The sequence below is a fragment of the Euprymna scolopes genome, chromosome 27 (genome assembly GCF_053919585.1).
Source record: "Euprymna scolopes isolate OS-2025 chromosome 27, ASM5391958v1, whole genome shotgun sequence".
In the NCBI taxonomy this organism is placed as follows: domain Eukaryota; kingdom Metazoa; phylum Mollusca; class Cephalopoda; order Sepiida; family Sepiolidae; genus Euprymna; species Euprymna scolopes.
In genome coordinates, this window is record NC_136508.1 from 12,446,106 (window position 1) to 12,458,619 (window position 12,514).

The 12,514-nt window shown below is 43.7% G+C and overlaps 1 pseudogene; it reads left to right on the forward strand.

Annotated features, from left to right (window-relative positions):
• Positions 1-2,537: 2,537 nt before the first annotated feature.
• Positions 2,538-7,677, forward strand: LOC145249275 (large subunit ribosomal RNA; annotated as a pseudogene).
• Positions 7,678-12,514: the final 4,837 nt, after the last annotated feature.

The window sequence follows — 12,514 nt, forward strand, 5'->3', positions numbered from 1 at the left end:
CTGTTAAAAGGGAAGTAGTTAAATGAACCCCCAAAGTGGGATTTTATCACCTTTACTATGGAACTGTATGCTGAATCCTCTTTTAAAATTTGGTTTTTAAAATATAAAAAAAAACTATACACGGGATTGAACCTAAAATCTTTCCACCAACCCCCGGTACTCTAACCTTTACGCTAACATGTCATATTGGCAAAATCGCAGTAAAAAAATATTTATATACAAAAAAAAGTTATGCAACATAAAAAAGCGTTAGTCACTTATGTACTTACTCTCCTGTTTGTGAACCCACATATTTTGTTGTAACTTTTTTTCTACTGAACCAATTTTCGAAATTTATTTTCAAAATGTAACTAATGAGGTGTTCTATCCAACTATATAACCTGTTTGAAATTTGGTTGCGAACGAAATTAGTGGTGGGGGTTTGAATGTGTCTCGATTAACTCAATTTCGGACTTAAGCATATATTCAACCACTACCGTGGTTGAATGATATATATATATATATATATATATATATATATATATATATATATATATATATATATATATGCATGTGTTTGTGTGTATAATTGTTTATCTATCGTTCTAACTATATTTATACATGTCTACATGTCTATATATATATATATATATATATATATATATATATTGGTGTGTATATATATATATATATATAAATATGCATGTAGATATTTATATGTATGTGCATATGTGTGTGTATATATATATATATATATATATATATATATATATATATATATATATATATATATATATATCATGAAAATGCAAAATTATTTTTAAACATTACACACATATATATGTCGGATTTCGTTTTGGTTTGCTTGATCTGTGATATGTAATAAGACTCCATTGTTTGCTCAGTTAGTAGGGTGCTTGCTACGCATGCAAGAAGCTCGGCTTCCTAATCCTGAGTTGAGATGTGTCTTACTAATGAGCCAAAATAAAGGTGAAACTCGAATCTTGAACATCTTTTTTACAGAGGAATCATCACTTATCAAGGCCCCGAGACCACTCGAAAAAAGCGTTAATTGGTATACATTAGTCAATGTGATTACGGCGTAGTAAACATAAGTAGTGGGAATGTTGTTAATTGGATTACTTAGCGGAACGCTTCATCAAGAACTTGTTTAAGGTGGACTTGAAGACAATCGAATTATAGTCAGATAGAAAGAAAGGGCACGTAAGACGTTCCAAAGACGTGTACTTCGAAGAAAGAAGCTTTGTTCATGGTATATACATTTAGGTTTAAACAAAGATAAAGAGTGGGTGGAATTATTGATAGTATTTTAAGCTAGATGAGTGTTTCTTGTGAAAGTTTTACGAGAGGGGGCCATAGATTGAAGCTCAGCTGAGCATTTACTATAAAAATAAGAATAAAGCAGAGCGAGGTTTGCAACGTCTCTTCTCTGGGAAAGAAGTTGAAGAGAAAAGAAAAGGGCATCCCCCACTAAGCCAGGGAGTCTTTTTTTTTTTTACACTGCCAAGTCGGATGAGCTGTTTCTAGCTGTTCCTGCTCAGCCCTGGAAAGATTAAGCCATCGTTAGGTTGTGATGTAATGAGTTTTTTTTTTTTCTGAATGAAAACATTATCAACAGCTATAAAAAAAATTAGACACATATCAAATTAAGGACATTAGAAAAACATTACTGACGCACTTAAGATAAGCCACAGAGTGGGAAAACTTTCTAAGAAATATCCCTACGTTATGATTAAGATCCATGCACCCAATTTTGAAATAAATATATAAACGCGGATCGTTCTCTGCATATGCATTATTTTTACCTTTTCTAAATTCAATACGTAAACCAAACGGTATTATTCTAAACCAGTTGTTAAACGAGTTCTTCAAATATAAATTAATACAAAATAACACGACTTCACAAATCGATAAAGGTTTCATTATCGTATTTTAATTATAAGGCAAAGCTAGAAGCTGACACATTCTTACTCGAGGTAGATGAAGCCAAAAATAAAAGCATTGTTGAATAAAAAGTAATAAATAATACAGAACCTAACCAAGATTACTACCCTGCCACCGCCAACCTCCATCATATTTTTTAAGTAACCGGAATAAAATCAGTTAGGTAGGCTAGTCTTTCCTTCTTTTACGAACTCAGGATGTGAGGATCAAACTGTCCGGACAAAAAGTTAAGTTAAGCTATTTTCTATCTATAACTTTTAAAATATATGTATCTTAATATCGAAAACATTTTGTATTGCAAACATTATTTCTCATTTCGGCTTTGACTTAAACTCTGAACATTTTAACAGTAATTATCTTGTAGTTTGTTTGTTGTTTTTTATTTATAAATATTTTTGATAAACATGCCATTATTTACCAATACTGAGTTCTCATATTTAAACCCAAAAAAAAAATCACCCATGAAAACAGAATTTTCCCAATTAAAAACGCCACTATTACCCCGCTTGTTGAAGCAGTATGTATTATTTTCATCTAGTCTAAACTTCATACGTAACCGAAACGGTATTACTCAGGTTTTAAACGAGTCCTTCTTAATACAAAATATCCCAACTTAACAAATCGATAAAGTTAAATTATCATGTTTTAATTATACGGTAGAGCTATAAGCTCGAACATTCAAACTCGAGGTAGGTAAAGCAAAAAATATCCACACATTAATAGGGAGGAGAGACTATTTTAAAATATCGTCTGAATTGGGAATGGAACAACGGACTTACATTAAGTAGATATTAATAAGTCCTTGTACCTGATTTTTTTTTACCTTTTCATATTTTTGAAATGGAGAGTAGATAATGCACTGTGGATGTGTTATAGGAAGATCCAGTAACTCTCGCTTCTTTTTTAGTCCCTTAATCCTCATTTCAAATGAGTGCTTTTTTCTGGCGCCCTACAGTCTCAGGCACGTGCGCGATGAGAGACGGGATAGGACTGGCGCGGCCTCGCCGTCACGCACCTCGCCGATGTTTCGGGTTCTTGTCGGGAGCAACCCCGCCCGCGCCCGTTTCCGGAGAGGTCGCTCAGCGGCGCCTTTCTCAGCCACCCGCCACCCCGGGTCAGCGACGTGCATCGGCAACCCACCCGACCCATCTTGAAACACGGACCGAGGAGTCCTGGCCGTTCGCAGGTCGTAGTGGCCGCCTCTGACTAACCTCGAAGGCAAAGCAAAAGCGAGCGAGTGTGTAGGAGGGCGTCGATCGGGAGAGGTGTCGTGGCGAAGTCGTCCGGGGGTCGTCGGGGGTGTCGTCGGTCTCGTGCCGTCGTCTTCTCTCGCCTCACCCGCCTCCGAACCGTGCCCGATTCCGCTGGCGCGCCGTTCCGGCCTTCCGCTGTCGCTACTGTGGGCCCGCACTTTTCCTTCTCCGCGAGGAGAGGGAAGGCCCGTGGCTGGCGTTTGGTGATTTTCCCTCCTCCCCGAGAGGGGACCGGCGCATTCATTTATCCCAAGGGCGATTGCCGGGCGCCAGCTTCCACCATCCTTCCCCCCATCGGCGAGATCCCGCGGCTTGAACTAGTCCTATTTTGTTGTCGAGTTTAGGCGCTGCGCATGGGCGCATCACCCCTGGGTCGGTTTCCCCTTTTTGCGAGTACGACTCGACCGAGTTTGGCGTAGCGAGCTACCAGGGACCCGAAAGATGGTGATCCACGCCCGGTCGGGATGAAGCAAGAGGAAACTCTGGTGGAAGTCCGGAGCGCCTCTGACGTGCAAATCGATCGTCGGAACCGGGTGTAGGGGCGAAAGACCAATCGAGCCGTCTAGTAGCTGGTTCCCTCCGAAGTTTCCCTCAGGATAGCTGGGGCTCGATCGTCGCAATTCCATCCGGTAAAGCGAACGATTAGAGGCCCCGGGGCCGTTCACGGCCTCGCCCTTCTCTCGAACTCGGAACGGGTTGACCGGGCCGACTCTCCCGAACGACGGAGCCGACCCTACCACCACCGCTGCCACCGGTGGCGGCGGTCACCTCGAATGTTAGTGACAAGTGGGCCACTTTTGGTAAGCAGAACTGGCGCTGTGGGATGAACCAAACGTCCGGCTAAGGTGCATAACGCGACACCCATGAGATCCCCGAAAGGGTGTCGGTCGATATAGACAGCAGGACGGGGGCCACGGAAGTCGGCATCCGCCAAGGAGCGTGTAACAACTGACCTGCCGAATCGACCGGCCCCGAAAATGGATGGCGCTGGAGCGACGGACCGATGTCGGACCGTCGCGGCGAGGAGCGATGAACTTTCGCGCCGAAACGATGCTGCGACGAGTAGGAGGGCGCCGCGGCGAGCACGGAAGCCTAGGGCGCTAGCCCGGGTGGAGCCGACTGCGGGTGCAGATCTCGGTGGTAGTAGCAAATATTCGAACGAGACCTTCGAAGACCGAAGTGGAGAAGGGTTCCGTGCCAACAGCGGTCGAGCACGGGTCAGTCGGTCGTAAGACGTATGCGAAAGTCTTCCCAAAAGCGCCGGATCCGTGAAAGGATATAAAAACAAAACGAACGAAACTGAAAAAGAGTTCCAATGTTTTGAGTAAATAAGCGGCCGGCCTCCCGTCGAAAAGGAATCGGTTAATATTCGCAGCGATGTCGGCGACGCCCGTCGCTTCACGGGTGAAACTGCGGTGACGCAAGCAAGCCTGGAGACGTCGCCGGGAGCCCCGGGAACAGTTCTCGCTTCTTCGTAAAGGACCATATCGGTAGAATAAGCTCGTCCAGAGATACGGAAAAGGTATCTGTAGAGCGCCACGGCTCGGGCGGCGTCCGGTGCGCTTTCGGCAGCCCTGGAAAATCCGGGTCCGGTTTTCGCAGCTCTCTAGTCGGTCCTTACCCACCATCCGCAGCAGGTCTCCAAGGTGTACAGCCTCTCGTCGATGGCATCAATGTAGGTAAGGGAAGTCGGCAAAATGGATCCGTACTTTCAGAAGAAGGATTAGCTCCGAGGACGGGTCGGTCGGGCCGTGCCCGCGCGAAGCGAGGAACCGGTACAGAGCTGTAGCGTTCGCTCCGTTCGCGCTTTGCGGCGAAGGCATAGGGGTCGAGCGGTCCGTTGTGCGGTGGCGTCCGGTGCAGTCGTGGTCAAGCACGTGGGGGAGAGCGATACGGGTGGGAGTCCGCCGTCGGGCGGCAGGATTGTGCCGTCGACCAAAAACGTGTGGGGACCGTCGGCGGGTCGTCTTTCTGGGGGCGGCGGTTAAGCGGTGCGGTTTGTGGGTGCTTCACTCCAGGGTTAGGGTGGTGGCGGGCGGCTTCGCGGCCATTCGTGGCAAGTCTCCATCCTCCTCAAAAAGGGGTGAGGTTTCCTCGCGGCTGTGTCGTCGTCGCTTTGCCGGTCCATTTCCGTCGGCACCTCCAAGAGACTCGTCCGCCTGCGGCACCGCCTCGTTGCTACCGGCACGTCGGGTGGCGAGCAAAACGGCTCCTCGCCCGGGTCTTCGTGGAGCGCCATGGCTTCCAGCCCCTCTTCGGGTGAAGGTGGGTGCTGCTTCGCGGTAGCGTCCGTCCCTCTTCGCCTGTTACCCAGCGTCTCTCTCGGCGTGGGGGCGTTCGTCAGGCAGCGAACGGTCAACTCGGAACTGGTATGGACCGGGGGAATCCGACTGTACAATTAAAAAAAAATGGTGTGGCCAGTCGACCCGTACAGACACGATGTGATTTCTGCCCAGTGCTCTGAATGTCAAAGTGAAGAAATTCAACCAAGAGCGGGTAAACGGCGGGAGTAACTATGACTCTCTTGTTGCACCACCTCCTCGTGGTGAGAGTCGGGTTGATGCTGGAAGATAACAGTTGAGGCCAGACGGCCGAGGGTGTAACAAACCCTCCTGGTGTGTTGACCTCCCACCGGGAGGGTATAGCAGCGGTTCCTAGAAAAGTAACTAAAGTAAACACGGAATTCCCTGGTTCCGTGGACCCTGCTACCCCCAGCGACCGATTGACCCTGCTACTCTCAGCGACCGGTTGACTGGGTCGGATGGTAATGGAAATCGTTCCCCCTTTGTGTGCCATGTGGACGTGGCTTTGCTTCTGGTCGCGGTTTATCCCAACATCGGAGGCATTCCCATCCGGAAGATCTCACCCAGGACAGGGTGGCTGGGGCCCGCCCGGTTCGACCTGGAGTTAGGAGGAGGATGCTCTTTTGTCAGCTCTTTTGTAAGCTTGTGCGTCCGAGATGAGGGATCGATATAGAATGAAGGCGGAGTTGTGTGTTGCAATTTCTCCCCGTTTTGGCCGCTCGGCTGAGGCGGTGAGGAAGCGCCTAATCCATCTGGCAAAGCAACAGTCTCCGGCGGGTGTTAATAGTGTGAGCTCTCTTGCGGGGGAGACGGGTGTGGAGTGCGATTCTTTGAATCCAGCTGTGGATGATCGGAGCTGGGGGCCAAAGGTGGAGAATCAGGCTCGCTTTGAATTGTGCCGGATTCTTGGTTTGATCCGCCAGGGTACCGACCTGGAGGTGGTAACCGGGCAGATCGACACCTTCCTCCTTCGCTACCTCTTCCCGTCCACTGGAAGGGAGGGGGACGATGCGCTAAGGTCGGGCCGGCCGCTTCGTCACAAGCGGTCTGGGAGGCTTGCTCGAAAGAACCAGTCTCACGGGAGGAAAGGCTCTAGACCTAGGTCTGCAGCTGGTGCCCCGAAAGGTGAAAAAAGGGCGTTGCAAAGGGCGGCTTATGCTGCCATTCAGCGACTGTATAGTGTTAAGCGGATGGACTGGGCCGACGCGGTCCTCTCTGGGAGATGGAGGGAGACACCATCGTGTGCTGAACGACGTCTTCCGCCGGGGTCTGTGGATTTCTGGGAGCGGAAATTGTCCGCACCTGGCGACCCGGACAACAGACCGGTGCAGTCTAGGGGGCACAAGTGGTGGTCTGTGCTTGCCCCCCTTTTGTGAGGAAGAGGTTGCGGGTTCCCTAAAGGCTATGCGCGGCTCCTCGCCTGGCTTTTACCTATTTAATGCGGCATTGCGAAACCTTCTTGTAGGTGTTGGTTCTGATTCACCGGTGAAGCATTTCTCTGTGATTTTCATATATAGGATCCTGTATCACCCCACGGGCGTGGGCTCCCAAGATTCTGGATTCAGCGCTCGACCCTTAGCCGGGGACCGTGGCGGGCGGGGAGTTTGACTGGGGCGGTACGTCTGTCAAACGGTAGCGCAGGTGTCCCAAGGCGAGCTCAGCGAGGACGGAAACCTTGTGTAGAGCAAAAGGGCAAAAGCTCGCTCGATCTCGATTTTCAGTACGAATACGGACCGTGCAAGCGTGGCCCATCGATCCTTTCCGAGCGGAGAGCTCCGTTCCGCCGAGAGGTGTCAGAAAAGTTACCACAGGTATAACTGGCTTGTGGCGGCCAAGCGTTTGTAGCGACGTCGCTTTTTGATCCTTCGATGTTGGCTCTTCCTATCATTGCGAAGCAGAATTCGCCAAGCGTTGGATTGTTCACCCACTGACAGGGAACGTGAGCTGGGTTTAGACCGTCCTGAGACAGGTTAGTTTTATCCTACCGATCGACACGTGTGTTACGTCGGCCGTGGCCACAGCTATCCCGTCCAGTACGAGAGCTACCGCAGGATCGGAACAACGGTTCGCGTGCTCGCTCGAACGAGCAACGGTGCCACGCTGCCTCCACGCGATAACGACTTAAAGCCTCTAAGCCGGAACCGCGAGTGGTGCCGTCACGGTATTAGGAAAGGCGTCTCTTTCCGTTCAACTGGAGCCTGCCATAGCGGTCGTCGTCGCTTGTGGTGGTGGCGGCGGTGGTGGTTTCGTCGGCGGTCACTGGGCCGTCGTCGGGTCGCTGTCGTCGTTGCCGCTTACGCGGCGGCGTGCGCGAACTGGCGAACCGACTCGACATGCGCGACCGGCGGGATGTTGCTATTGCCGTCCTGTTTCGAACCCCCTGTGGAGCGTGAGACGAGGGATCGCTCGTAGACCACTTGACTTCAGGCTCGGGGTGTCAGAACAGCCACCACACTGCGATCTATTGAGACTAAGCCTTCGCCCGAAACGATATGTCCTCAATGAGGAACGACGACCGAGTCCGTTTCGTACCGGAAAGACGAACGGACAGTGGTGGGGGAACCTTTTCCAACGTTTTCCTGGATCCGTTTTCGAACGATTATTTTTTTCTTTTTATCTTTTTTTTTTAATCCAAGTTTAATTTTTTTTTTTTGTTATTTAATTTAATTTTTTTTAAAAAGAAAATTTAAACCCTAAAACGTGTGGGAGTAAGACAGAGCTTTCCTGGTTCCGGTACCCGGCCGCAGTCGATATCCTTAACATGATTTCTTTATTAAACAAAGTTAAAATTATAGATGATAACATTCACATGAAAACTACTTTTCTTTATTATTTAGATAGAATGAAAATAATAATAAATTTATTTTAGCAAGCCTAGACGGATGGATTGTGTTAGAGGAGCGAGCTAGCTAAAGTAAGAAAGAAACACGCCGAAACACACCGACCGGCACCCTAACGGGTCAACGGCGGGACTAACTGTGACTCTCTTAAGGTGAGGCGTTGCCTCTTAAGCAAGTTTGACGGGTATTCGGATAGGTAGGGAGACCTCATCCTCCACCTAGTCGTCGAGCGAGCGAGCGAGTGAGCGGGTATTTCGAGACGCCTGTTCCATGTTGAAAGTTATTATCCTTCCATATACAAAGGACTTTTTGAGGAACTCTTAGAGTTCGCCACACTACTTTCTGACTTACAACCATCCGACATAAACATTATTAAAAAATCTTATCAGCCAAGAAAACGAATGGACTAAGAAGAATCAATCCAGACCATTTGACATCTCAATTGGCTTCTAAAACTCAGCAGAAGCAACTCTTCTAGTTTATCTCTTTTTTATCTGTACAATCTAACAAGAAATTTAAATAACAAAAACATAGGACTATATAAGGACGATGGGATTAACGTTGTCAGAAATGCGAATTGCCCTAAATGATAGAAAACAACATTAACTAAATAAATGATTAGAATAGGCTTTAAATAAATATTCAGTCTAACATAAAATCTGTCAACTTTCTAGATATAACTCTTAACCTCTCGAATATCTAACATGAGCCATACGCCAAGTATTACACCTATCCACTTGATATACACTCAGTATCAAACTACCCACAACATATCATTAAACATACCCCGATTTCGTTCGAAAATCCTCTAAAACAAACTTAAATATTCAGAAACATAAACTATTCTGTAAAAATGCTCATGAGGAAAGTAGACCCCAAAATCCCGTCAATTATTCCGCTAAACTTAATTTCTCAATTACTTTTAAAAAGTAAAAAAAGGTTTAAAAAATCATTTTGTTTACCCCCTCCTTCAATTCAATGGGCCTTACAAACTCAGACATTTTGTTTTAATATAAACACACTCTTCCCACCTAACCACGCACTACACAAACTATTAAATAAAACACAATAAATCTTAGATTCAGTTGTACTGTTTACTTGGAAAAAATAAAGAAACATTATAGGAAGATACTTAACACAGGTAAATTACGAGAAAAAACAACAATGCTAATTGTGATTGCAGGAACAAATCGGAATGCTTACGTAATCAACAATGTTTTCAAAGAGAAGTAAGCTATAAAGCTACAATTGATTAAACAGAAAATCTTAACGATAAAAATATATTGGCATGGCCGGCACCTCTATTAATGACATATTTATAGTACGTAAATGTTCTTTTACAACCCCCTACCATCCTAACAAATCCTCACTAAATTCCCAATATTTACATAAAATCACGAAATGACCATACACCAACCAGTATTTGGGAATTAAACAAAAATCTACAATTTGTAAATTTTTAAATTTTCCATGCCTCCTTTGCCACAACGAAAAACATTTTATCTCTAATTTAAAAGATAGAGAAAAGTTACTTAATATGAAACACGAAACTACCATACACTGTCATCATTATTGTTGTGGTGGCACACATTCGTTTGCATATGTGGATAGTAATTACACATAAATAGGAAGACTCAGTTAGTCTGAGTGTGTGTTCACCAGAAAACACCGAAGTCCGCCGATAGCAGATATGTTTCTCCAGCAAAGACTCTTATTTGACACCATTATGTAAATATCCTGTAAATATAACTTTTCCTAATACACTTCTTATTTGATCTACCTTTGTTTGTTGAGTCGTCATTTTTATTGTTTGCTATTGTTTAAACCCGCACACTTAACAGTGACGACGAGGATGAACGTCAAATATAACAGTTTGACGAACAAGGGCAAAAAACTCACTAAAAAGTGCAAAGTAACGGTTTACCTTTCAAAAAAATTCAAGTTTTGACGAACGAAATAGTCGTAAAAACGTAGTTTACGCTTAAGAGAAGTTCGACTCAAGCGGAAAAATGAATAATTCAGCAAATATTGGAAAACTGTTAAATATTTTCCTCGCGAAGTACAACAATAAAAGAAAGACACGGTCGTTTCCCAAATTCCAAGAACAAAAACTACATTCAGGTTTTAAAAAAGAAGTAACCTCGATTAATAGTATTTTATTTACTAAAATACTAGTCGAAAAAAAAGAGACAAACCAAAACCTATAATTGCAGTCTCAACAACAACAAAGACACTTGAACGTTGCAAAAAAGCGACGATTTACGCCGTTTCCCGTGGAATCCATTAAAAAAAATAACAATCTGTAAAAGGTTACTAGATTACGAAGAACAGATTCGTATTACTAAATAACAAGGAAGTAATATACGAAGAAAAAGAGTTCACCAGTGGATTTCCTAAAATGCTGTAAATACCAACTAAAGACTTTTTGGTAAACGAAATTGTTCTCTTCGGTATTTAAAAAAAATACCACGGTTAAACTAAAATTAAGGAAATATTTCGTTTTAAACTAAAGTTGTCACTGGATAACGGATATAAGACAGTAAAAACGTCACTTAAAAAAAGAATGTACTCCATACATTTTATTTTTTTAAAATTTTGACTCGAGGTGAAACACTTTTTTTTTCTATGGAAAGAGTTGTACTTTAGTCTGGCTGTTATTTATTAGGAAATGCCTAAAACGGAAAAGTAAATCGTATGTTGCGGTTCAGCAAAACCCCCAGTTTTATGTTGTTGTTGGATGAGCTTGACTCGCTAGCGAAGTGACAAACTATTATTCGAGAATCGATATTACTATTAAAAACAGGAACTATGAACAATTTTTTTGTCACACAAGCCATTTTATATGGTACGGATATTGTGTTGCATGTGAAATTGTACAATATTTCTTCATAAGTGCATTACTGCTACTGAATGGTACAGAAAAAATGGAAGACTTATCTATAATGTTAATGCAATTTTTGCAGACACAACAACAGGCGCAATCCGAGCTAGATGCACGTAGAGAGGAGAAATTATTGAAATGGCAAATGGAACAAATAGAAAGGCAGAAGAAATTACAATTTGAATATGAAGAAAGGACAACTGAACGTTTTGCTAAAATACTGGAACTATTAAAGACTAATCGAGAAAATTTCGACAGTACTAATTTCTCGCATACAACTACATTCAATAGCATGGTAACATTTAATTATATGCCGGAGGAAGAACAGACTTCTGAGTCATACTATACAAGATACGAGGATGTCTTTCAACTGGACTGCAAAAGTTGGCCAAATAGCCAGAAAGTGGGCATTTTACTTAGGAAGTTGTGTGGAAGAGAACACAGCAAATTCGTAGATTATATACTACCTAAAAAACGGAATTAGACTTCATGGAAGATGTAAAATTACAAAAAGAAGTATTTACTCCGAATATATATATTTTTTCATAAGAGATGGTTGTGTATGTATCTAAGGAAGATGGACAAACCAGATATTTGACATACGTATCTGTTGTCAATAAAAACTGTGATAATTTTAAGCTAGCGGAACTAACAGTAGAATATTTCAAATGCCTAATCTTCCCACAAGGGTTAGTCTCCACGAAAAATGCAGAAATACGCAGACAAGTTGTGTCTAAGCTGGAATTTGAGCAAGATTTAACACTTCAGAAATTAGAAGAGGATTGTGAAAGGGGCATTACACTAAAAATGGATTCAGAAAAGATAGAAGCATCCGGAGTGCCATGTGTAAGAAAAGTTAGAAAACAACACACACAAACAAAGAACTATACAAATAAAAGAAGTCAAAACGAAACGAGATATTCCAAATATAATAATTATAATTATAGTAAAGAATATAACAAGTCTATTCCTATATATAAATGTAAGAGATGCGTAAAAAGACATTGGGGATCGGATTGCCCTCATAAGAAGAAAAAATGCTACATTTGCAAGAAAGCCGGACACAAACGCGATTGTTGCAGATATAAAGATTTCATCAGAAAGAGAGTACAGGAAAAATATCAAATGAAAAATTAGACAAACATCGGCGAAAATACATAAAAACGAAAATATTTAAAATCCCAATTAAATTACAACTGGATTCAGGATCCGATATCTCTATAATAAATTTCAATACATGGAAAAAGTAGGCTAAACCAACCATGATGAAAACAAGTAAATCAGCTCGGACGG